Source organism: Delphinapterus leucas, chromosome 3 (assembly GCF_059928025.1).
Source record: "Delphinapterus leucas isolate spDelLeu-1000000601 "Yukka" chromosome 3, BTC_Dleu_Yukka2, whole genome shotgun sequence".
NCBI classification, from domain to species: domain Eukaryota; kingdom Metazoa; phylum Chordata; class Mammalia; order Artiodactyla; family Monodontidae; genus Delphinapterus; species Delphinapterus leucas.
The window spans coordinates 25,690,344-25,714,446 of record NC_143131.1 but is presented as its reverse complement, the minus strand read 5'-3'; positions in this window follow the sequence as shown (position 1 = coordinate 25,714,446).

The following is a 24,103-nucleotide window of genomic DNA, read 5'->3' as shown; positions in this document are numbered from 1 at the left end:
ATATGATGCTGTTTTGTGGAGGATCTTTGTATTTGTCTTCAAATGCGATATTGGTCTGTAATTTTCTTGCAACATCTATGTCAGACTTGGGTGTCAGAGATATGCTGTCCTCAAAAATGAGTTAAGTATTCTCTCATTTAGAATTAAATCTGTAAAGTCATTTTAATATACTCTTTGTAGGAAGTTTTACGGATAAAAATTAAATGTCTAATAGGTATAATTTTAATCAGAAATTCTAGTTTTTTGAATCAGTTTTGGGATATTGTTTTTCTAAAGTTTTTGAAATTATTTCTCAAATTTTATAAATTCATCCATTAAATATGTTATCTATTTTATTGATTTAATGTTGTTCAGAAATCCCCATTATTCTCCTTTTAATGTCTGAAGGATCTGTTTTAATGTCTGAACATCTGCCTAGTGATGTTCTCTCATTTATTCTTGCTATTGATAACTTGTGTGTGTCATCACTTGTTTACCTAGTAGTCTTGTAAAGAATTTACCAACTTTATTTCCCTTTCCAAATAACAACAATTTGCCTTTGTTTTCACTTAAAAATTTTTTCCTTTTATTCTCTTTATGACTGCTTTTATCATTATTATTTCTTTCCTTGCATTTACTATGGGGTAACTTGCTCTTTTAAAAACTTTCTTAATGTAGAAACATCTATCATTGCTTTTAAACATTTTCTTTTTCCAATATGGGGATTTTGTCATAAAAATTTTCATCTAAGCAATGCTTAATCTGGTCTCACAAATTCAGATAGGCTGTATTTTCATTATTCAACTTGAAATGTTTTAAAATTTCTCTGGTTTTATTTATTTATATTTTTTTCGGTACGCGGGCCTCTCACTGTTGTGGCCAATCCCATTGCGGAGCACACGCTCTGGACGCGCAGGCTCAGCGGCCATGGCTCACGGGCGCAGCCGCTCCGTGGCATGTGGGATCTTCCCGGACCGGGGCATGAACCCGTGTCCCCTGCATCGGCAGGCGGACTCTCAACCACTGCGTCACCAGGGAAGCCCTCTGGTGTTTTATTTTTTGATTCACTGTTCGTATATGTGTGTTGATTAATTGAAAAATTCAATGATATACTAATATATTATCATTATTGATATGCAATTTAACTAAATAGTAATCAGAACACAGACTGTTATATTTCAATCATTTAAAGTTTAATGGAGTTATTGATTTGTTATTTGATTGATTTATTATTTGGCCCAGCAGCTAGCCTATCTTGGTGAATATCAGTCTGTAGAAACAAAAAATGTACTCTTTAACAGTTGCTTATAGTGTTCCATGAATGTCAATTTGGCCAGTTTGGTTGACAGTTCTGCTCACATTGTCTATATTGTTACTGATATTCATTTATCAGTTTTATCAGTTACTGTAAGAAGTTCTTTTAAAACTTTCAACCATCGTCTTGATCTGCTTTACCTCTTAATTCTGCCAATTTTGCTTTCAAAAATGTTGAAACACTTTTATTTGTCACATAAATATTTAGGGATTTTCATGTTAAAATTGAGAAAAAATATGCATACATTGTTCTATAAAATGTTGCTTTATAATGTGTGTAAAACACTTCAGATTTGTTGAATCTATTTGGCCTATGTCAGATTTCTAAACTAATAAAATTTGGAGATGTACATATTTTGAAAATTCTATAGTAAAAACATGTTCATATTCAACTTTTTTCTTGCTTAATTAAGATTTTCTTCATAGTAGTAAACTGTTACTTACAATATTTTAATCAAGAAAAATGGTCTAGCCTTCATGGGTACTCTAAATTGATAGCAACAATCCTGCCTTGGAAAGTAATTTGCTGGGAGTAATCAGTTCCAACTCTTACCACTTTCTATGTGTATGACCTCATTTATTTGTACTTAGATCCCTGATCTATAAATTTGGCTTGTTGAGGTAATTGAATGAGTTCGTCCATGTAAATATATATCTTTTTAAATGGCAGCTACACATTAAGATCCCAAGTGTTGCCTAATGGAGTGATCAGTAGCTTTATAAATGTAATGATTAATATCACATAAGTTTAATTCAAATCATACAGATAAAATTAGATAGAGGCAAGTATTTTTTAAAGATGGTATTAAGAAAAAACTTTCTATACCAAATATGAAAATAGAGCTGATACATATTTTAAGAAGGTGGATATCCTTTGATAATATTAAGCCTAATATTTTCCATGACAAACAGTGGTATTCAATTAGATCTACATGCTATCAATAGAAAACACATCTAGTAATACTACCCACTTAAAGCAGCAGCAGGTGGAAGCTTTGAAAATACACCTTTATGTTTTAGCAACAAGTTTCTCTTCTGGACACTATGGATATATAAGTATTTATAGGCTCTTAATTATTGATAATAGGTTTACAAATAGTATCTGTATAATTTTATCTCCCTATTTACCCACCAATGTCAGTACCTATCTATACCTACCTACATATATAAAGACAGAGATCAATATATCCATACATAAATGTATATATAGAGAGATCAAGATATAGAGATTATCTATGTAGATGTATAGAGAGATATCTGTATATCTGTATCTCTGGAGAGAGATAGCTATCTATCAATTTGGGGTGGGAGAGATAGAGAGAAAATGTATTATCAGTTACCGAACTTTATTTTCTCAATATCTTGATTAGATGGGGAAAATAAAATTATTATATCTAGTAGAATAAACACTATTCATCTGGTTGCGGTGACCCAATTTACAATCCAAAGGTCATGACAAATATAGTCTCTCTTGAACTTTGTGGAAAATCTCATCCTTGTGAGTGAGAGCAAGGAAAAGAAAATATAGCCTTTACTATATTCTTTGAAAGCATTATTTAATTCTGTTACTGGCCAATCTTAATTTCCAGTAATAATTATAAATAAGTCAAAATAAATAAAATTAGCTATCTTAAAGTTTTGAGAGTCATTTCCCTCTTTACCCAATTTTTTTGTGATCATGTTAATAACCAAAAATAGAAAAAAGGAAAATGTAAACTAGAAAAAAGTTGAATTTGGAAGAGATTACAAAAACCTTTAAATCAAAAGAAGAAAATTAATGTTACCTTTATTTAAGCATGCCCCATAAAGAAACTATGGAAACAGCTTTAAGAAAACAATTTTGACACCTTAACTGTGTAGAAGATCATGTAGACTGAATTCAAGCTTCATGTAAGTAATATGACCATAATAAGGAAAATATGTCCTATTGCAATTTGGTCTATAAATATTCTGCCCATGTCATTGTAAGATTATTGACAAAATTCTTCTGGGAAACATATGGTTTACTGAGTTATAACAAGGTTAATACCACCTGTGTCCCTAATTAGAACGTTTCAATTTAGTTAATCCTTAAATATCAAAGTCATGCTCGTTACTTGTTACCAGGGCTAAGTTAATCACACAATAATGAGTAATATCAAGATGTCAAAGTCACTAGGACTTCTGAGGCTAACTGCATATAAAAAGGATCAAATAAATATACTTATCATGGTCCACTAAAGCACAATTAAGTACATATTTCTATTTTTCCCCATAGTATACTGCCAGTTCCAGGTCCAATGCCTAGAACCCTCTGGGCACATAGCAGGCATTTAAAACTTAATGTATAAATAAATGACTGAATTTAGTATGAGGTTTCACCTATACAAGAAGCAATAAAGTCAGAGGATCAGTGAAGTGGACAGATGAAATTACAGAATATACTGATGAGATGATTCATATTTCAAAAACAAGAAGTGATTTTTTTTTTTTTTTTACCCCTGCTCCTAGGTTTTCTGTAATCTGGTTGGAAAAAGCAAATCCAGTGAATCTAGTATACAGACTGAAAGCAATGAGTGACCCCTATGGAGCTGAGTAACGCCTAGGTCTATTTCAGTTTAGTTATACTAGTATTTTCCAACCTTGCACATATGAGAATCACCTAGAGAGAAGTAGAAGGGAAAACACCAATACCAGTGCTTCATCCCTAAACAATTTGGTTATTTATTTTGGGGTGTGTCCCATGCATGGGAATTTTTAGAAGCACCTCATCTCAGATCATTTGGAAGTATAGCTTGGGTGAGAAATAAAATTTAGCCAGTTGAAGGAAATAAGAATTTCTAACCAGATGTGGGGAATAGTGTGAAGCAAAAAATACAAACATGAAACTTTACAATATAAGTATTGCAGCATCATGGTGGTGGAGGAAAGTGGAGAGTTCCTAGAGATGAAGCTGAGAATGAAGAGCACAGAGGAATTTGTTTTAAATATTTAGAGGCCAGGCTTTTACTGTAGACACCAGAAAGGAATATAAGGATTTCCGTTAAAAGAATGGCAGAGTTATTAGGCTGAACTTTCTCATAGATGTTGTGGCTGCAATTGGTAAGTTAGTACCTCACTTGGGATTTTTATAATACTATAAATAAGAGACAATATGACCTGAATTCAGAATAAGGATAAAGACAGTGAGAAATGAATAAAACTATATATGTATGTGTACATATTTTTATTAAGTTAAATCAGTAAATTCAACTTAATTTATTTGGAGAGACTAGTTTCTAATTTGAATGAATGAGCATATAATATTATAATTAACTGAGTATTCCTACTAATATTAATGGTAATTTACTGGTGTCAAGTTTCAGAGGCTATAAATGTTCCAGCTTCAGTCCTTATAAATCTGAAATGCAGATTGTTAACCATTATCTTATTTACTTTTAAAAATTATCTCCTTTTGTCAGAGAAAGGGGGGATAATATATTGATAGAAGGACATGGAGATGCCAAGTGTATTAGTTTTCTATTGCTGCACAGCAAATTAACTTAAACAGTGGCTTAAACAAATCTATTACCTCACAGCTAACCCATGAACAACAGGGGTTTGAACGGAGCTGGTCCACTTATATGCTGATGTTTTTCAATAGTAAATACTGCAGTACTACACAATCCCTGGTTGATTAAATCTACTAATACAGAACTGAAGCTAGGGAGGAATCACATATATGGAGGGTCCACACTAAGTTAAACGTGGATTTAATTTAGAGTGGACCCTCTTTGCACCTCACTAACTCCTGCATTGTTCAAGTACATTGTTAAGTGGTTTAGAAGTCTAGGCCCAAGTGGCTGGATTGGGTCTTATATGTCCCCAAATTAAGGTGTACCCAGCTGGGCTCTTACCTGAAGGATCTGAGGAAGAATCAGATTACAAGCTCATTCCTCCTGCTGATTTAATTCTGTTTCTTGTGACTGTAGTTCTTAGGTACCTGTCTCACTGCTATCAAGTGGGAGCTTCTCTATGCTCAGATGCTGCCTGTACTCCTTTTCATGTGTCATCCCCATGTTCAAAGGCAGCAATATGTACCAAGTCCATCTCGTGTTTCAAATCTCTTTAAGTTCTGCGGTTGCTACTGCATCTGATTTCCTTTTCTGCTACAAGCCAGAGAAAAGACTCTGCTTTTATGGGCTCATGTTATTAGACCAGACCAACCCAGTTAATCTGTATTTTAAGATTGACTTTGGAATTTAATTATACCTGTAAAATCCCTTCACAGCAGTACCTATATTAGTGTTTAACTGAATAACCAAGGGATAGGAATCTTGGAAGTGGTGGGGGCCATTTATTAAATTATGACTATAAGATACAATTATACACACAAGTATACACAGAGTTAAGATTCATCAGCTTTTAGTCAGTGATATAAATTTTCGGAGTAAATAAATTTGTACAAGATGACTATTCAGATAGTCAAAAGAGAGAGAATTGTGCTGGCCCAAGGAACACTAATTGCAGGTATAGCAACAGAGTTAGGAAAGAGTCTAAATAAAGATAGTTGATCAGGGAGGGCATGTTTATTTTCACCTTGGAAGCTAAGGTGGAGAGCATTTTTTAAAGGTTAGATCAATTTCCTATGTCAAATGCTGAAAAAAGATTAAATAAGAATTCACAAGCAAATGCTGGATTTGGTCATTAATTATTCCAGTTATAGCTGAGTAATAGACATAATGAAATTCAGAAGCTGAACATTAGGAGGTCAAGAATATAGATTTGATAGGATTTGAAGTGGACTAATTTTTGAGAAACTTAAATAAGATGGGGAAGTCTTAAGGCAGTATTTAGATTCAATCCTGAATCTAATTCCAAGTGAGGGCCCGATGACATACCTGACATGTCTCCCTTTTGAAATAAAAGGTTTCTTAAGAAGTCAAAAGAATCTGCCCATCTACCCACTCACCTATCCACTCATCCACTCCCTATCTACCCTTTAGCTATGCATGCATCAAGCTCTAAAAAATAGAGATAGATTCTTTCATTTCATTAAATATTTTAAAAATACAGTGACTGGTACTGAATTATGAGAATTCTTCATAATTTATAATGGTAAATGATGGATCTAATCTAAATAAGATTTTAGTTAAACAATTTTTTTACACAGACAGACTTTGTAAAATTAAAATGATACTTTCTAGAAGCACTAGGAGGAGAGCTGAAGGCAGCTATTTCTCACCAATGGTGTAAAGGGTACAGGAGAAAAGTTATCTTTCATACTATGCTTCCATGTCACTCTTTTATAAAAATGTTTACATGCATTATTTCTGTAAGTTGGAAAATAATCCACAAAGGGTAAAGTTGGGGAGAAAAGCATTAAATTATATACTTTCCATTGAGTTGACTTAATTTTGTTTGAAAAAGTATTTTACTATTTTCTTACATTATAATTAACAATATAATCATTATCTCTGTGGTAAATTTGAGTTATCTTGTTCTTGTCAGGTCATGGTTGCAACTGTCCTTTTATGTTATTACTAGGCATGAAGCACCATGAGACACCCTGGTAAAATCTTTGAATTTTCATATAATTCTCCCTTTCTAGTGCAAATTAGTAGCAGCAAATATATTTTTTCATGATAATAAGAGTATATTTTCTCATAAGGATAACAGCTCATCTACTGGTATGAGTACTTAAAATATGACCAGAAAGTAGGGGTAGCTAGAAGGTTAGAAGTAACTATTTCCTATTAGAAACATCTACTCTTGGGAATCAGAATCTCTAGTCCACCAGCACAGTAACAAGGATGGAAGCACAAATTTCCCATGTTACTCAATGGCGTGATGGTGGGATCAGCTACTCCTACTGTAGCCTTTAGTTCCTAAACTTTTTTTTTTTAAAAGGTATTGTGGTCACAGAACCATGTAATGGCCAACAGTTAAAAGTTTATTCCTCATCTTGAGAACAGCAGTCAAACCTTTCAGGGTGCCTTCATAATACCTTGGTTGTGTCTTAGGGTAATTCCAGTGTTATATTAATCTGTCAGCTTCTAGGCAATAAAGTATACAATAGGACCAGAGTATCCCATGGACATGTGTCATTGTCATATCTCATGCACCCTTAGTCTGAGGTAATATTATACAGGATGTCATGATGTTAGTTGGATGCTTTCTGAGTCCTAAGTTGGAAGTACTGGCTAAGGTTCTCTCTGATGCTATCAGGTCCAATATACTGCAGTAGTGATATAGACAGTCTATATGCTTGTTTTCTTCAATACCTCATCTGACTCTAGTTAATGCTCTTTGGAACAACTTACTGATATCCCCTGGACATTTTTCATGCCTATCCCAAATGTACCATTTCCATTTTATAATGGATTGGTACTATTTTTAATCAATCTCATGACTTAGGTCTGACTACACAGTTCATAATGGAACCTCTGGTCGTATAATAATTTTCAGTCATATTATCAAGTCTTTAGTTTTTACTCGGGCCTTGTGGCAGGCTTAAAGCTGCTTTACAGAGAGTAATTATCAATTACAGATGGCATGATCTTACTCCAGAACCCTAGGTAGCTTTATTAAGGCTATAAGAGACTCTACATTACATTTTTATCTATCTTAAATACTTCCAGCACCATGGACTATAGTGACTTAAGTAATCAAACGGTGAGGGTCATGTATACTGAGGCATTAACATGCTGCATACCCCTCTTTTGTTCTGGTTCCATTTAAAACTGGGAAGTAACCAAAGCACTTGCTGAATGGGTCCAATCTATATTCCAAAATTTGCTATGAGCTCTCTCCAAAACTTAGTAGGTTTAAGTGTTGCTCTTTGTTTGTAGAGAGTACAAAGCACAGTATGTTTACCTTGGATGTTTCAGCATGCCCTAAATAAACCCTCTCCCCCAAATTACCCAAAATGATAGCCCTCTGAATCTTTGTAAGATTTATTTCCCATCTTTTCATGTACACGTATTGTATGAGGACATCCAGACAATTTGTCACTTCTTGCTTACCAGGTCCAATTCATATTATATCATCAATAGAGTGGATTAATGTGTTCATCTGTGGGATGTCTACAATGAAGGTCCATTTGTACTATACAGAGTAAATATGTCCATGGGGGCACTATCATTAAACCTAAACTACCGATCATGTCAGATGAATGCAAAATACTCCTGCTTCTCCTTCTCACGAGGGATTGGAAGGAATGTATTTGCAAATCAATAGCAACATGCCATGTGCTAGAAGTTGCACTGATTTTTTCTAGTTAATCACACTACCTGCAGCAGAAAGCAAATATTGTGACTAAGGTTTGATTACTCTTTTTTTTTTTTTTTTTTTTTTTGCTGTACGCGGGCCTCTCACTGTTGTGGTCTCTCCCGTTGCAGAGCACAGGCTCCGGACGCACAGGCTCAGTGGCCATGGCTCACGGACCCAGCCGCTCCGCTTCATGTGGGATCTTCCCGGACCGGGGCACGAACCCGCATCCCCTGCATCGGCAGGCAGACTGTCAACCACTGCGCCACCAGGGAAGCCCGTGATTACTCTTATGGTAGCCAGACAACTCCATGATCCATCTAAGAGCATTCCTTACATCTCTTAAGTGCTTACATTATTTATGAAGCTGGTTGATACCTTTCCACCAATATCATAAATCACACTGTTTATAAAGTCTTAGGAAGTGGAGTACTTCAGCAAGCCAGGGATTTTCAATACCTCATTTTACTATCAGTAATGCAGTGTTTACTTTCATCTGGCCAGCAAGTGATATGATTTCCCCCAACCCCATCCTCAGAGTTGACTTCCTAAGACCTCTTCTGTTTCCAACTCACTTGATTTGGGTTCTCCTGCAAGCAGACCCGAGACAACAAGGATCTGAGTATTGCTTCTTTAGAAAGTGATACAATAAAATATTGGTAGGGTAGCAGGAAATAACAATGGGGAGGGAAAAAAATGGAGAAATAAAGTATGCATTATCGAACCAGTTACCACTGTGTGCACTGAAAGGTCAGTTTCTCTGTGGTAGTCTAGGGACAATCAAATATATGCCTCAGTTCTCCCAACTAAGGGACAAGAATTATGTGGTATTTAACCAACAAATTACTAATGTCATTGGATGACTGCCTCTTCTGGGGGACTTATGCTCTATCACTCTGGTTTGCCTTGAATTTGGACCAGTGTACTTCTCAGCCCAGGGGAAAAAAAAAAAAAAACACCTTTAGAAAGGATTACAGGTATTTTTCAATAGGCTGCCTTCCTCCTGTAAAGCATGGACCCGATACCGACAGTTTGTACTACTACCAGAGAATCTAGAAATTTGTACTAGGATAGCACACAGACTGATCAGGTTTAGGGTTTGCTAGCAATAAAATAATTGACTAATTTGTATCATAAAAGGAAATGAAGGCCAGAAAGAATTAGAAAATCAGGGGAAAAAGAGATCATGTGACTAGATGCTATGATGTGAATAAAAGGACAGGAGTAATGGGAGGAATACTACAAAAAGAAGGTTATTATCACCCTCCAAATCACACAGAAAAATACTTTGGGACTTCAAGTATATGTGACATCAGTATTACATAGCTCTACAAATAACATTAAAGAACTGATAGAAATACAGGCTTTTCCTCCACAACCCCAGTTACTTTTAATGTAACAATGTCAGCTATGAAACTCTATAAGACTGCTGGAGCAGCAGTATCCATCAGAGAGCACCAGGTTTATGCTTAGCAATCAGAGGCAGTTTTGTCAGGCAGAATTAATGAAGAGCAGATTTTGGAGAAAGAACATTTTTATGTGATTACTTATCTAGATTTATTTTTTTACATATTTTTTATGTGCTTTATTTTAAATCAACATTCCAGAAAGCACGATTAAATCCAGGAGGGAAGTGGTCAGATACTGGATTAATAGCTGGTAACTCTGTCAGAGAATACATGAAATCACCTAAGAGAGGGCTGAATGAATCAAAAGACACATGGTTATTCTTTTAATCTAAATCCCTAGGCAAGAGGCAATGTTATAATTCCTCCTACAGCTGTACCATCAAATATCTGTTCTATTCCTACATATTTCCAGTGAAAGGGAACAAATGACCTACCCATCACTGTAAGCATTTGATGTGTAGGTCCATAACAAAAACGATATAAAAATAGACTATATGAAATTGAAGAAATTGAATGTTAGGGTGACTTTTAAAAGTTCACAGACAAGCCATTGCATATGATATGGTTGTAGCATAGTAAATAGCATTTACATTTACAGATTTAGTGAAGGCACTGCATGCCATTAGGAAGGAAAATAGAAATAGAATCATAGACCCAGAAAAGCATAGACTGGGCGAAAAGAATAGCTATTTGTTCAGTGCTATTGAGGAAGAGAGCTCCTAATAGGGAATCAACTATATAGGCAGCCTGGGGTCAGAATGCAAATGGTTTTGAAAATCTAAGTGGTTTAGAATTCACTCTGTAGGAAATGAGGAGTCACTGATGGCTTTTAAATAGAGGGGTGGCATGGTTAGAAGTAAGAGTGATGTTTAGGCTTAAGAGAAAGGAGAGAGAAGATGCAATGAGAGCATGTAATCACAAAATTATTTAGTGGTAGAATAAAGAGAGGAGGGCAGTCTGAATGAGACAAGGCAGAATCTTTTGGAACAATTGTTTTGAACTTGTTATTTTCAGAAGATAAAATGAAGTACTACTATGATTTTTTAAATTATGAAATAAAGTCCACAAGGGACATTATGAATGTTATCCCATCATAGTCTACATACCATCTCTGACCTATGAAGATGGAATGATGGATGGTGGGGGGTTGGTACACTGTAACTGAAAATTTCTTTCCCTGAAATCCATCACTGTATTCTACCTCTGAAACATCCCAACCTTGATTATCATCCCTGCACTGTTAGTTGTTATATTAAAAGGCATATTTTTAAATATTCATAAAGGGAATATATTAAATATATTTTATTTCCCATGAATATGTTCTTCAGTCCAAAGCCTATTTCAATGCAGTTACCTCAAAAAGAGGGATAAGAAGACAATAACAAAAGGAGTAAGTGACTATCTGGAGTTAAACTACTAAAGGCAAAAATTTTTTGATTTAGAAAATGCTGTGTATAAGACTCTTTAATAAATGCTTTTCAAGGGTGACATCAGCATCAAGACAATGTGAGATGTTCCCTTTGTCTTTTCCCTTCCATTTACAAATACCTGTAACTCAAATGTGTCTTTGTCCAACATGCATGGGCAGCAGAGAATTCCACATATCTGTACACCTAAAATGTGGGTGGACTAGAAGACAGGAGGCAAAACCATGGAAACAACAGATGCAGTGCCTGTAATCTTGGACCCCCATTTGCAGCAGCTGAACCTACAGCTCTAGATAACCAGGAAGCATCAGGGGAGGGAGCATACACAACACTGGCCTCCTGGCTGCAGAGGTATTTGTGGTCACAGGGAACCAGATGGCAGTGGGACCTGCAATCTCATCCCTCCGGCCATGGAGGCACCTGTAAATCCAACCTCCCCCATCTGCAGTGGTGGTGCCCACAAACCTGACAACCCTGGTCAAAGCAGAGACACCCCTACCCTGGCTTTCCCTCCACATTCTCCCTTTTCTTGCAGTGGTGGAGCCTGTTACCCAGGAGACCCCAGATGGAGTGAAGGTGTCCACCATCCTGGTGCCCCAGGTGGCAACACCAGTAACATTAGCAGCAGCAAGACAATATGATTTCAGAGGTATAAGCAGTGACAAGGGTTCCAGACAACACCTCTGACAAAGATGGTAGAAAGTACCCATTCTGAAATATGGCCAGAGGCAACTCAGGTAAGACAAACTTAATTTGTGCTATACCGCCGCCTACTGAAAAACAAAAGAAAGACCTCTAATTACTAGCATGATAAATTCTTAGAATTAAAAAAAAAAAAAAAAGGGCTTCCCTGGTGGCACAGTGGTTGAGAGTCTGCCTGCCAATGCAGGGGACACGGGTTCGTGCCCCCGTCCGGGAAGATCCCACATACCACGGAGTGGCTAGGCCCGTAAGCCATGGCTGCTGAGCCTGTGCGTCCGGAGCCTGTGCTCTGCAATGGGAGAGGCCACAACAGTGAGGGGCCCGCATACCGCAAAAAAAAAAAAAAAAAAAGGTTTACCCTAAGAAGAAAGGTGATTGCTATTTCAAATGTGCCAGCAGAGGTACAACTCATCAAGCATGAAGAGCCACAATAACATGGTATCACAAAAGGAAAATGACAATTCTCCAGAAACCAAACAAAGTCATGGAATATGATGATCTAACTAACCAAGAATTCAAAATAGCTGTCATATGGAAACGCAAAGAGCTACAAGAAAACTCAGAAAGGCACTTCAATGAGCTCAGGAATAAAATTAATGAACAGAAGAAATACTTTACTAAAGATATTGAAACTCTAAAAATAACCAAATAAATTCTGGATCTGGAGAACTCAATGAGATGGAAGAATGCATTAAAAAGCACTGGAAATAAAGCAGACCATATAGAAGAGAAAACTCATGAGCTCTATGAAAACTATCCCACTCTGTTAGGAAGAGAAATATTAGAATAATGGATAACCAGAAGGAAAAGAGAGGGAGAAAGTAACAGTATATTTAAAGAAATAGTTTGATAATTTGATAAAACTATAAAGGAAGAGAAAAAACATGGGACTTGTTATGGCAAATGAAGATAAAATAGTCATTTTCTGCTGATACCATCTTGTCTATGAGAGGTTTTATACATGGTAACCACAAAACATAAATCTAGAGAAGAGACATGAAACATAAGGGGAAACTGAGAAAAATCATATAAAACCATCAAACTAAATGGCAGACAAACACAAGGAAAAATGGACAATGCAGATATAGAGCAACCAGAAGATAAAATGAAGTACTACGACCTCACCTATCAATAATCACCTGAAATGTAAATGGATTGAGTTAGCCAATCAAAAGACACAGAGCGACTGAATGGATTAAAAAAACAAGACCTAACTATATGTTGCTTCCAGGAGACTCATACCACCTCTAAAGAAAAACATAGGCTCACATTTAATGGATGAAAGATAGCACTCCAAGCAAATGGCAGTCAAAATAAAGTGAGTGTAGCCATACTCATTAGACTTTAAGCCAAAATAGACTTCAAGCCAAACAAGGTAACGAGACAAAGATGAACATTATATAACAATAAAGGAGACAATTCATCAAGAAGATATAACAGTTAATATATATACACCAAACATAAAAGCACTAAAATATATAAAGCAATTATTAACAGAAATAAAGGGAGAAATTGTCAGTGACACAATAATTGTAGGGGACTTTTTGCAACCCACTTACATCAATGGATGGATCATCCAGATGGAAAGTCCACAGAAAACAGTGGCCTTAAATGAAAGATTAGATCAGATAGTTTTAAGAGATTTATACAGAAAATTTCATCCAAATACAATAGAATACACATTCTTCTCAAGTGCACATGGAACATTATCAAGGATAGATCATATGCTGGAACACAAAACAAAGACAAATTATATAAAGCATGTTTTCAGATCATAATGAAATGAAACTAAAAATCACCTACAGGAAGAAAACTGGAAAAGTCACACATAGGTGGAGATTGAACAACTGTTGGGTTAAGAAAAAAATCAAAGGAGAAATAAAAAAATACCTGAAGAGAAATGAAAATATGACATCAAAATCTATAGGATGCATCAAAAGCAGTACTAAGATGGAAGTTTATTGTAATACAGACCAACCTCAAGAAATAAGAAAAATCTCAGACAATCTTACCTTACACCTAAAGGAACTAGAGAGAGAAGAACAAATGAAGCCCAAAGTCAGTAGAAGGAAGGAAATAATAAAGATCAGAGTGCAATTAAAGACAACACACACACACACACACACACACACACACACACACAAATTGCAGGCCAATATCTTGTATGACATAGGTATAAACATCCTCAATAAAGTATAGGAAAACAGAATTCAGCAATACATTAAAAGGATCATACACCATGATCAAATGGCATTTATCCCAGGGATGCATGGATAGTTCAACATCTGCAAAGTCAATCAACATGATACACCACATTAAGGAAATTAAGGATAAAAACTGTATCACTTCAACTGATGCAGAAAAAGCATTTGACCAGATTCAAATGCCCATTTATGATACTCAATAAAATGGGTATAAAAGGAACTTAACATAATAAAGGTCATATATGAAAAACACACAGGCAACATCACACTTAGTGCAAAACTGAAAGCTATCCATCCAAGATCAGGAACAAGACAAGAATGCCCACTCTTGCCACTTTCATTAAACATAGTATCGGAAGTCCTAACCAGAGCAATTAGGCAAGAAAAATAAAGGGCATTTAAATCAGAAAGCCGAACTGTCACTATTTGCAAGTGACATGATTTTATATATAGAAAACTTTAAAGACTCCACCAAAAATACTATCAGAAATAATAAACAAATACAGTAAAGTTTCAGGGTAAAGAAACCAATATATTAATACCTGTTTCATTTCTATACACTAATAAACCAGCAGAAGGAAGTTAACAATCCCATTTACAATTGCAACAAAAAGAATACCTTGGAGTAAATATAACAAAGGAGGTAAAAGATCTGTACACAGAAAACTATAAGACATTGCTGAAAGAAACTGAAGATGACACAGAGAAATGTAAAGATATATCATGCTCATGGATTAGAAGAATATTGTTAAAATGTTCATATTACCTAAAGCAATATATAGATTCAATGCAATCCCTATCAACTTTCAAAGACAATCTTCACAGAACCAGAACAAAAAAACTTAAAGTTTATATGGAACCACAAGAGAACCCAAATAGTCAAAGCAATCCTGAGGGAAAAAAAGCCAGAGGTATAACACACCCTGATTTCAAATTATATTACAGAGTTATACTAATCAAAAGAGCATGGTATTGGCAGACACATAGATCAGTGAAACAGAATTGAGGGCCCAGAAATAAACCTAGATATATATATGAACAATTTATAACAAAGGAGCAAAGTACACAAAAGGAGAAATGATAGTCTCTTTAATAAATGATTGGGAAAACTGGACAGCCATGTTCAAAAGAATGGAACTGGACCACTATCCCATACTACACAAAAAATTTAACTCAAAGTGAATTAAAGACTTGAATGTAAGACCTGTAACCATAAAGCTCCTAGAAGAAAACATAGGCAGTACACTCTGACGTTGATCTAGCAATATCATTCTGGGTATGTCTTCTCTGGCAAGGAAAACAAAAGCAAAAATAAATAAATGGGACTACAAACTGAAAACCTTGTGCACAGCAAAGAAAACCATCAACAAAATGAATTGATAACCTAATTAAAAGACATTTGGGAAAAGATATTTGCAAATCATATCTGAAAGGGACTTGATAGACTAAATATATAAATAACACATACCAAAAACATTTTTTTAATGGGTAGAGAAACTGAATAGATATTTTTCCAAAGAAGATATACAGGTGGCCAACCCTACAGATGGCTGGACATCACAAATTTTTAGGGAAACTCAAATCAAAACCACAATGAAATATCCCCTTACCCCCTTTAGAATGACTATTATCAAAAAGGCCAGAAATAACAAGTGTTGGAGAAGATGTGGAGAAAAGTTAATCCTCATACACTGCTGGTGGGAATGTAAATTGGTGCAGCCGCTATAGAAAACACTGTGGTTTCCTCACAAAATTAAGAATAGATCCACCATATTACCCAGCTCTTTCACTTCTGGATATTTATCCAAAGAATACAAGAACACAAATTCAAAAAAAATATGCACTCTTACGTTCATTGCAGCACTATTTACAATAGCCAAGATGTGAAAACAACCTAAGTGGGTGACAGATGAATGGATAAAATAGATGTGGTATATATACACAATGTAACACTACTCAGCCATAAGAAAGATGAAATCTTGCCATTTGTGACAACATGGATGGGCCTCAGGCTAAATGAAGTAAGTCAGATGAAGAAAGATAAATACCACATGATATCACTCATAGGTGAAATTTGTTCTTAAAAAAAAGATGAACAAACAAAAACGAAAACAAAAACAAATACCGAGAACAAAGTAGTGGTTACCAGAGGAAAAGGTGGTAGGGGGAAGGTGAAATGGGTAAAGGGGGTCAACTGTATGGGAAAGGATGGAGACTAAATCGGTGGTGAGCACACTGTAATTTATACAGAGGTCAAAATATAATATTGTACACATGAAACTTATATAATGTTATAAACCAAAAAAATCTGAAAACAAAAATAAACTAATGCTTTTGACCATGTTAGATTGTGGTCATTGTGATTTTGCGTGTTTAGGCACATGGTTATTTAAGTCAATTAGTCAGTCAACTCATGGACTATGCCATGAGTATGCAGTAAGCTATTTTATCTGAGAATGATTTTTCATGTATTTATCATAACAGTAATTGCACATGCTATTTCAATATCTTAATGATTCTAATTTATGTATCCTGTAATATACATTACCTATATATACTATATATTATATAGTATACTATTATACCACTATATATACTATACTAATTGCTTTGATTTGTGATTAGATACTATGATAATCCTGTTTTTTGAAAATTGGGTCTGTTGGTATAGTATAATGTAAAAAATTTTTTATTCATGTTTTTCCCCAGAAACTAAAGAGTTTATGACCAAGACCAAAAACAAACTGCAAATGAAATATAATACATGTTTTCAATAAATATAACTTGTACTTTGTAATATAACCATAGAAGTTATATCAATTCAGCAGCCTATGTGTCTAATAAAGTAACTGTTTATCATTATCACTGTCTTGAAACATCGTATGTATGCCAGTAAACATTGTCAACTCTTTCATCAATGCAAAATGTTATATAACTGTAGCTTTAAACAGAATTTATGCAAGGAAACTACGAAAATCCTCTGATCCGACTCCTGGTTGATTTGTCCTCGGTACAAGATGCAGTCCCGATATCCTGGTTTTATTCCCACATTTTCTTTTAGTTCCTCTCCCCCTCTTCCCATCCATAATGTCTCTCAAGATAAAGATATTGCAAACATGGAAGAGTGAACACTAGTTATTAAATTTTCATCTACTAAGCAGGATAAGGTCATACAGAAGGGTATATTTTTAGGTGAGGTGATAAAGGGAAGATCTCTCTGAAGAGGTGAGGTTAAGAGACATGTAACTAAGGAGGAATACTATGGGAGTGTCCTAGAGTAGACTATTTTCAGCAGTCTGAAGAACAAATGCAAAGACTCTAATGACAGGGCATGCCTTGTCTGTTTACGGAGCTGCAAGATGGCTGGTGAGTCTGGAGAAAAGTAACCCAGTGGGAGAGTTAAAGGATGAGAAGCTAGATTATGTAGGGTGCAGTAGTCAATAGGAAGGACTTTTTATTCCCAGTGTGCTGGAAGTTTGGGAGGCAGGACTAAGGAGTAGAATAACATGATCTAATTGGCATTTGAAAAGATGCATTCTGGTTGTTGTGTGAAAAATTGACTGATTGTAAAGAACTGAAGTGAGAGCATGGAGATCAATTAAAAGGTTATTGCTCAAGCCTGCATGAGATGCTTTGGGTGGCTAGGTTGGTAGGATATGACATGTGGAGAAAGAATTAGATTTAAGATTTATTGTAAAATTTAATGAAACAAGATTTTCTAATAGGCTATGCTAAGACATGAGAAAAAGATGACAAGAATAACTCCAAGTTTTGAGGTGTGAGTGGCTTGAAAAATGACAGTGCCATTTACTGAGTTAGGAAACACTGGGAAAGTACATACAGGTTAAGTTCATGATGACTCTTCAACATCCAAGACAGTTAGATGCATGACTCTGGAGTGCAGGGAGGAGACTTCCACAATAGATGTTTGAGGGATAGCAACATATCTGGGGTAGACTGCGGAGATATTGCAACAAGGGCCTTAAATGGAGAAAGGAGAGAAGAGAAAGGAGGTGAGGACTGAATTCTGGGAGATGCTGAACTTAACAGGTGGGGGGTGTCTTAAAGATGGGAAGGGCTTATCAGGGAAGGATGAGAATAAAATCTCAGTGAGATATGAGAAAAATCAAGAGCATTTTGTATCCCAGTGTTTCAATATTCATTTCACCCTTACAGCCACTCTAGATGAGAGAATAGATAGCTATTTTATTTTTACCTATTGGGTAAATACTTGAGATTCACAAAGGTTAGACATATCCATTATTATAAAGTTAGTAAGTAGTAAAAACATGCCTAGAACAACGTGTCTTCTGAGGTCTAGACCAAAAACCTCAACTGAAAAGAAAAATGTCTCAAAATAAAATTTAAAATCTTATGAGTAGTTTTTTTTAAACAGAGAAAATTATTTTATCAGCAGACCTTAGTAAAAGCTTAAATTTATAGCCTTTGAAGAAAGTACTTAAATTTTATCGATGACAGATGCCTTTCCCAGAAGGGAGAAGGAAGCCTATAGCTCATCTTTTTATTCCAGGGCCAATGTGTCTGAAACATTCCAGTATAAAAAGTGGCTGTCCTATAATATAAACTAGCATAATTAATAGAGTAGACAAAAGCAGGATTACTTCTTTCATAGAGGAAATTCCACAGCGGCCTAGTAGAATAGTAATGTTAAATATTTCTTAAAATATGTGTAGGTCAATAGATTTCCCAACATATATATCCACATTTGATAAAGATCAAAAGGAGAATTTAACTACCAAACAAAATCAACTAAAAAAAGAGTAAAATTAAGTAACATTTTTTTCTTGCCATCATTAGTCTCTTCTAAAATATCAAAATATGAAAAATAGAGCTCTTTTATTATGGTTTTGAATTATATTTAAAATTTAATCAGATACTTAATTCTTTAGTATGAAAAATGGGACAATTAGAAATATAATAATTCACTACCATTTATCTCATCTGCAAATCTGTTAGTGTTGTTTCATATTTTGTATTATTATGCCTATAATGTTTATATTTTTAAAATATAACTTTGATTTTTCTATAATTAAATGAATATGGTATTTACACCACTGTTTCAAAGTTTATGCATTCCTGACTTTATCTTAGATTGTCTGCATTTTGCTAAGGAGAACAAAAAATGCTGCTGTACTTAGTTTCTGCAGTTTTAGAATTTCTAAACGTTGTGTCAGTATTTGAGCAAAAATGATTTGTTTTTTGTAGGCAACACATTTATTCTTTCATCAGCTGTAAAACTGGGTTCATTTTCTCTGTGCTTTGAATGGTATATATGAGAATCCCAAATCTAGTGTTTGAGAATATTTTTTTCTCCAGTTGGGATGTCTCTACAATTTCTTTTTCTTTAAAGGTCAAAAAATTAGCTCTATATGTCAGAGTTTTTAGACCTCAATTAATTTTTTTTTGTTATAGAAAGTGCTATTTCCCACTGTAAATGAAAATGTTTCCTCATTAGAGGCAAATACTTCTAGCAGCTTAGGGTTTAATCCTTCTTGATTCCTAATATATTATTTCTACAATTTGTCAGTACCCCAAATCCTTATATTGTATTGGTATTTTCTGTCTTTGCTAGCTATCTTATTTAAATTGTTATTTTATTCTGAATTCTTTGTAATTTTTATTAAGATGTCCTGGGTACCACTTCTGGAAATGTGCTGCAAGTACATAGTTCAGAGTGAATTAGGTTACTGCATACCCTTCTAAAATTAGATATTAAAAAGTCAGTAGGGTCATCATTGGACAAAGTGTACAACAGTGGTCAATCAATAAATATCACGTTAAGCTTCAAAGGTAGTGAGCAAAGAAAAAAACAGGGTTTTCGTTCCTGGTTATTGTTGTACTATTTCCAAGAATAACTAATTTACATATCTAACATGCACATGGAAAACAATTGTGAATTTCTACAATATTCCCAATTTTGGAAAGGAAAGTAAATAATTATAATTCTCTTTTGCTGTCTTACAACAGTATGAGTTTAAGTTATGTATGTGTGCTAGCATGTGTGTGTGAACACTTACCTATGCATACTCAGTGAAAATAGGATATGGACAGTGGAACCTTGGGGAAAAAACTAAATTAAATTATTTCCAGAACCATCGGCTCCAGATCCCTAAACTGAATGAGTAAGCAGAGCAAGTTCATAACACAGGCGAAATTCTCACAGATACAGCTTCTACTGAAGTGTAAAAAAACTAGAATATAATATATAATCATAGTTTTTTATTACCTTTTCTCTATAAATTAATTGGTTCCTTTGGGATCATTTTGTGTATGTTTGTATTGTCTTCATTCTTCCTTTGTTCTTTTGTCCTTTGTTTAGGTAACCCTAAATATTTCTTCATCAGATTAGTCAATTATAATCAATGGCATCTCTTTTTTTTTTTTTTTTGACTATAATTGAACTCTACCCTGGATGATGGGGAAGGAGTATAAGCTTGAAGGCTTCCTCATAACGTTCAGACAGGCTGCCCACACATCAGATTCCAGACGAAGAAAAATCCTATAACCCTCGCTCACAGAACCTCAAGCTCCTAATGTTTAGGTTGATCATGTTCATGAGAAGGTATTTTTACAGATTCAATCATTATTGCTAGTATAGGTACCAGACACTATTGCTTTATGTAAAGGAGTTATGGAATTGATGAGACTGAACCTTACAACATATCTATAGGAAGTTCATTTATTCTCTTAATGCTATGGTGAATTAAACTGTTTTAATTTTCTTTTCAGGTTGTTTATTGCTAGCATGTAGAAACAATTTTGTATTGATTTTCACCATGAAATATTCCTCAAATTTTTTCAGTTCTTAGTTTTGTTGTGAATTCCTTTGGATTTCCTACATCAAGAATCATGCAGTTTGAAAATAAAGACAGGATTACTTATTTTCTAAAGCAGGTAACATTAATTTCTTTCTTAATTTCTCTTTTGATTTCCTTATTTCATTTGATCAAATTTCTAGCACACTGTAGAGTAGAAGTAGTGAAAAGTCTTCAAGAAAAAAGCATTCAAGTTTTTACCATTAAGTTTCATGTAAACTGTATGTTTATGGTAGATTTTTTTCTTTATTGGGTTTAGGGAGTTGATTTCTAGTCTTCATTTGGTGAGAATGTTTATCATTAACGGATGTGGATTTTGTCAATTTCTTTTGTTGCATCTATTGAAATGATCGTGTGGTTTTTATGTTTATCCTATTAATGTGAAGTACTGCATTAATTTTCAGATGTTAATTTGCATTCCTGGACTGAACTGTTTGATCATGCTGTTTAACCTTTTATATATTGCTGAATTATTTGTTCTTACTTTGAGAATACTTGTGTCCATGCTTATGAGATACTGATCAATAATTTGTGTAATATCTTTGTCTAGTTTTTGGTATCAGATTAATACTGGCTTTGAGGAATGAATTGGAAAACATTTTCCTCCTCTATTTTCTAAAGAATATGTGAAGGATTCTGTTTGTGCTTTTGGTAGAACTCAACAGAAAGACCATCTGCTTTCAGCCTTTTGTAAAAAAACAAAACAAAAACAAAAAATTGATTCTTTTTACTTTTAATAGGTCTATTTAAGTTCTTTCATCAGTTTTGTAATTTGCATTGTTTTATATTTCTTTCATCTAATTTTTTGGCAAAATGTTATTGACAAAAATCCTCCAATTTATGTAACATTAGTACTGATGCCCCCCACCCCTCCATTCCTGATTTTGGCATTTGTTGCATTTGCCTTATTTACTTGGTAAGCAGAGAATTTGTTGAATCTCTCACTACTTCATTATATAAATCAGCTTAACTATGTAACATTTTAAAAGTTTTATGATAGTGGTATAAGATTCAGTGAAAGAATGTAGGGCAGATGGCCATCTCAATGCTGGTGGTACATAGAGTAGGGGTAAATCTTAACCAGATGGGTATATAGTATGAGGAGAAGTAAAGACCAGAGAAGAGGTCTCTAAAGTAGATTGAGAAAATACATATAACCTTAGCTAACGTATTTATTTAAAACTAAGCAATTTTTTCCCAAAGTTCATTCCCACTGCTGGTGGGGGAAAATAGACTTAAAGTTAATTCACTCTCATCCAACTAAAATAACACAGTATATTTATAAATAAATACCACTTTAATCAATTTAAAATCTAATCTGTCTCTGTAAAAAGACTGTTCATCTCTTTCCTATGGTGTTCAGGCCATTTTTTATGCCAAGGATACAAGGATAAAATTACATATTCTCATTGCACTGGTCCTGGGTTCCTCTTGCATATATTGCCTCTTTATGCTATCTTTTATTTGAAAAATCTTTTGAGATATTAACTTTAGACATCAGCCCCTGTATCCAATACACCGATTTCTGAAGTATCCAGAGTTGGTGCATCTCATGAAAAGGTATCTTAGTCATTAAAAAAGAAACCACTAGGATCTGAACTTTATCTGACCTTAGATCCCATTAGCACTACTAATAATTTGAGTCTCTATTCTGGCCCTTGGCTTGGGCTTTCACTTGCCATTTACACTACTAGAGTATGTTACTCTTTCTCACATTTGTGCAGCCAGGTTAGCTGACCTCCAATCCAGATACCTGCTACAACATACACTGGGTTTATGCAAGTTTTCTGAATTCTTTCTAAACCATATAACAAAGAGTGAGTTTCATCACTTCTATTCAACATAGTATTAAGAAGTGTTAGGCAGTGCAACTAGGCAAGTAAAAGGCATCCAAGTTGGAAAGGAAGAAGTAAAACTCACTATTTGCAGATGATATTATATATAGAAAACTCTAAAGACTCCATCAAAAGACTCATAACTAATAAAATAATTCAGTAAAGACAGGTGGTAGCCAAAATGGTGGAGAAAGACCCTGAACTCATCTCCTCCCACAGACACATCAAAATTACAACTACTTACAAAGCAATTATCTATGATAATAACCTGAAGACTAACAGAAAAGACTTTCCGCAATTAGACATGAAGAAGGAACCACAGTGATATGGGTAAGGGGCAGAGACACAATATAGTCAGGTCCTACAACCCCAGGGTAAGCAACCCACAGAGAGGAGGAATATCACAATTGTAGAGGTCCTCCTCAAAGAGTGAGGTGTCTGAGTTCCACATCCGGCTCACCCTGTTCTGGGAAGATGTGCTCTCAGAAAGTCTGGCTTTGAAAACCAGTGGAGCTTATGTTTGGGAGAGCAGGCAGGCAATAGGAAACAGAGACTCTGCTTTTAAAAGATATGCACAAGATCTCATACACTCTGTGTCCTGGCAGAGATGGAGTAGTTTAAAATGAGCCTAGGTTAGATTCAGTTGATCTTGGATAGCCTCCTGGAGAGGCAGGAGGCAACTGGGAATCCCTCTGGGAACAGAGATACTAGTGGCAGCCATTTTGAGAAACTCATTCTACTGCTATAACAGTGGTTCTGGTAAGTGTCATTCTGGAATCCTCCTTCTACTTTCTTAGCTCTGGAGGCTCATTCATCACTAGTGTTGGTATCAGCTCTAAAACTCCTGAGCCATGCAGAGAGCCACACAGGGACCTGACATCAGCAGGCTGGCACCAGCCTTGAGCCACCTGGGCTGTGTAGCCAGCTAAACAGGGATCTGGCTCTGCCCTCCAGTGGGCCAGCAGCCACCCCAGGACTCCCTGTAATGTACAGCCAGCCATGTGAGAAGCCTACCCTGCACTCCCAGAGGGCTCTCTGCCACCACACAAGGCACAGACTTACAGCCATCTGGGCTTGGAACCAGTTCTGCCTACCAATTCACCCACAGTAGTCAGTCCACCACAACAGAGGGGTGCACAAGCCCACATATGGGGCATCCCTAGAGCAAAC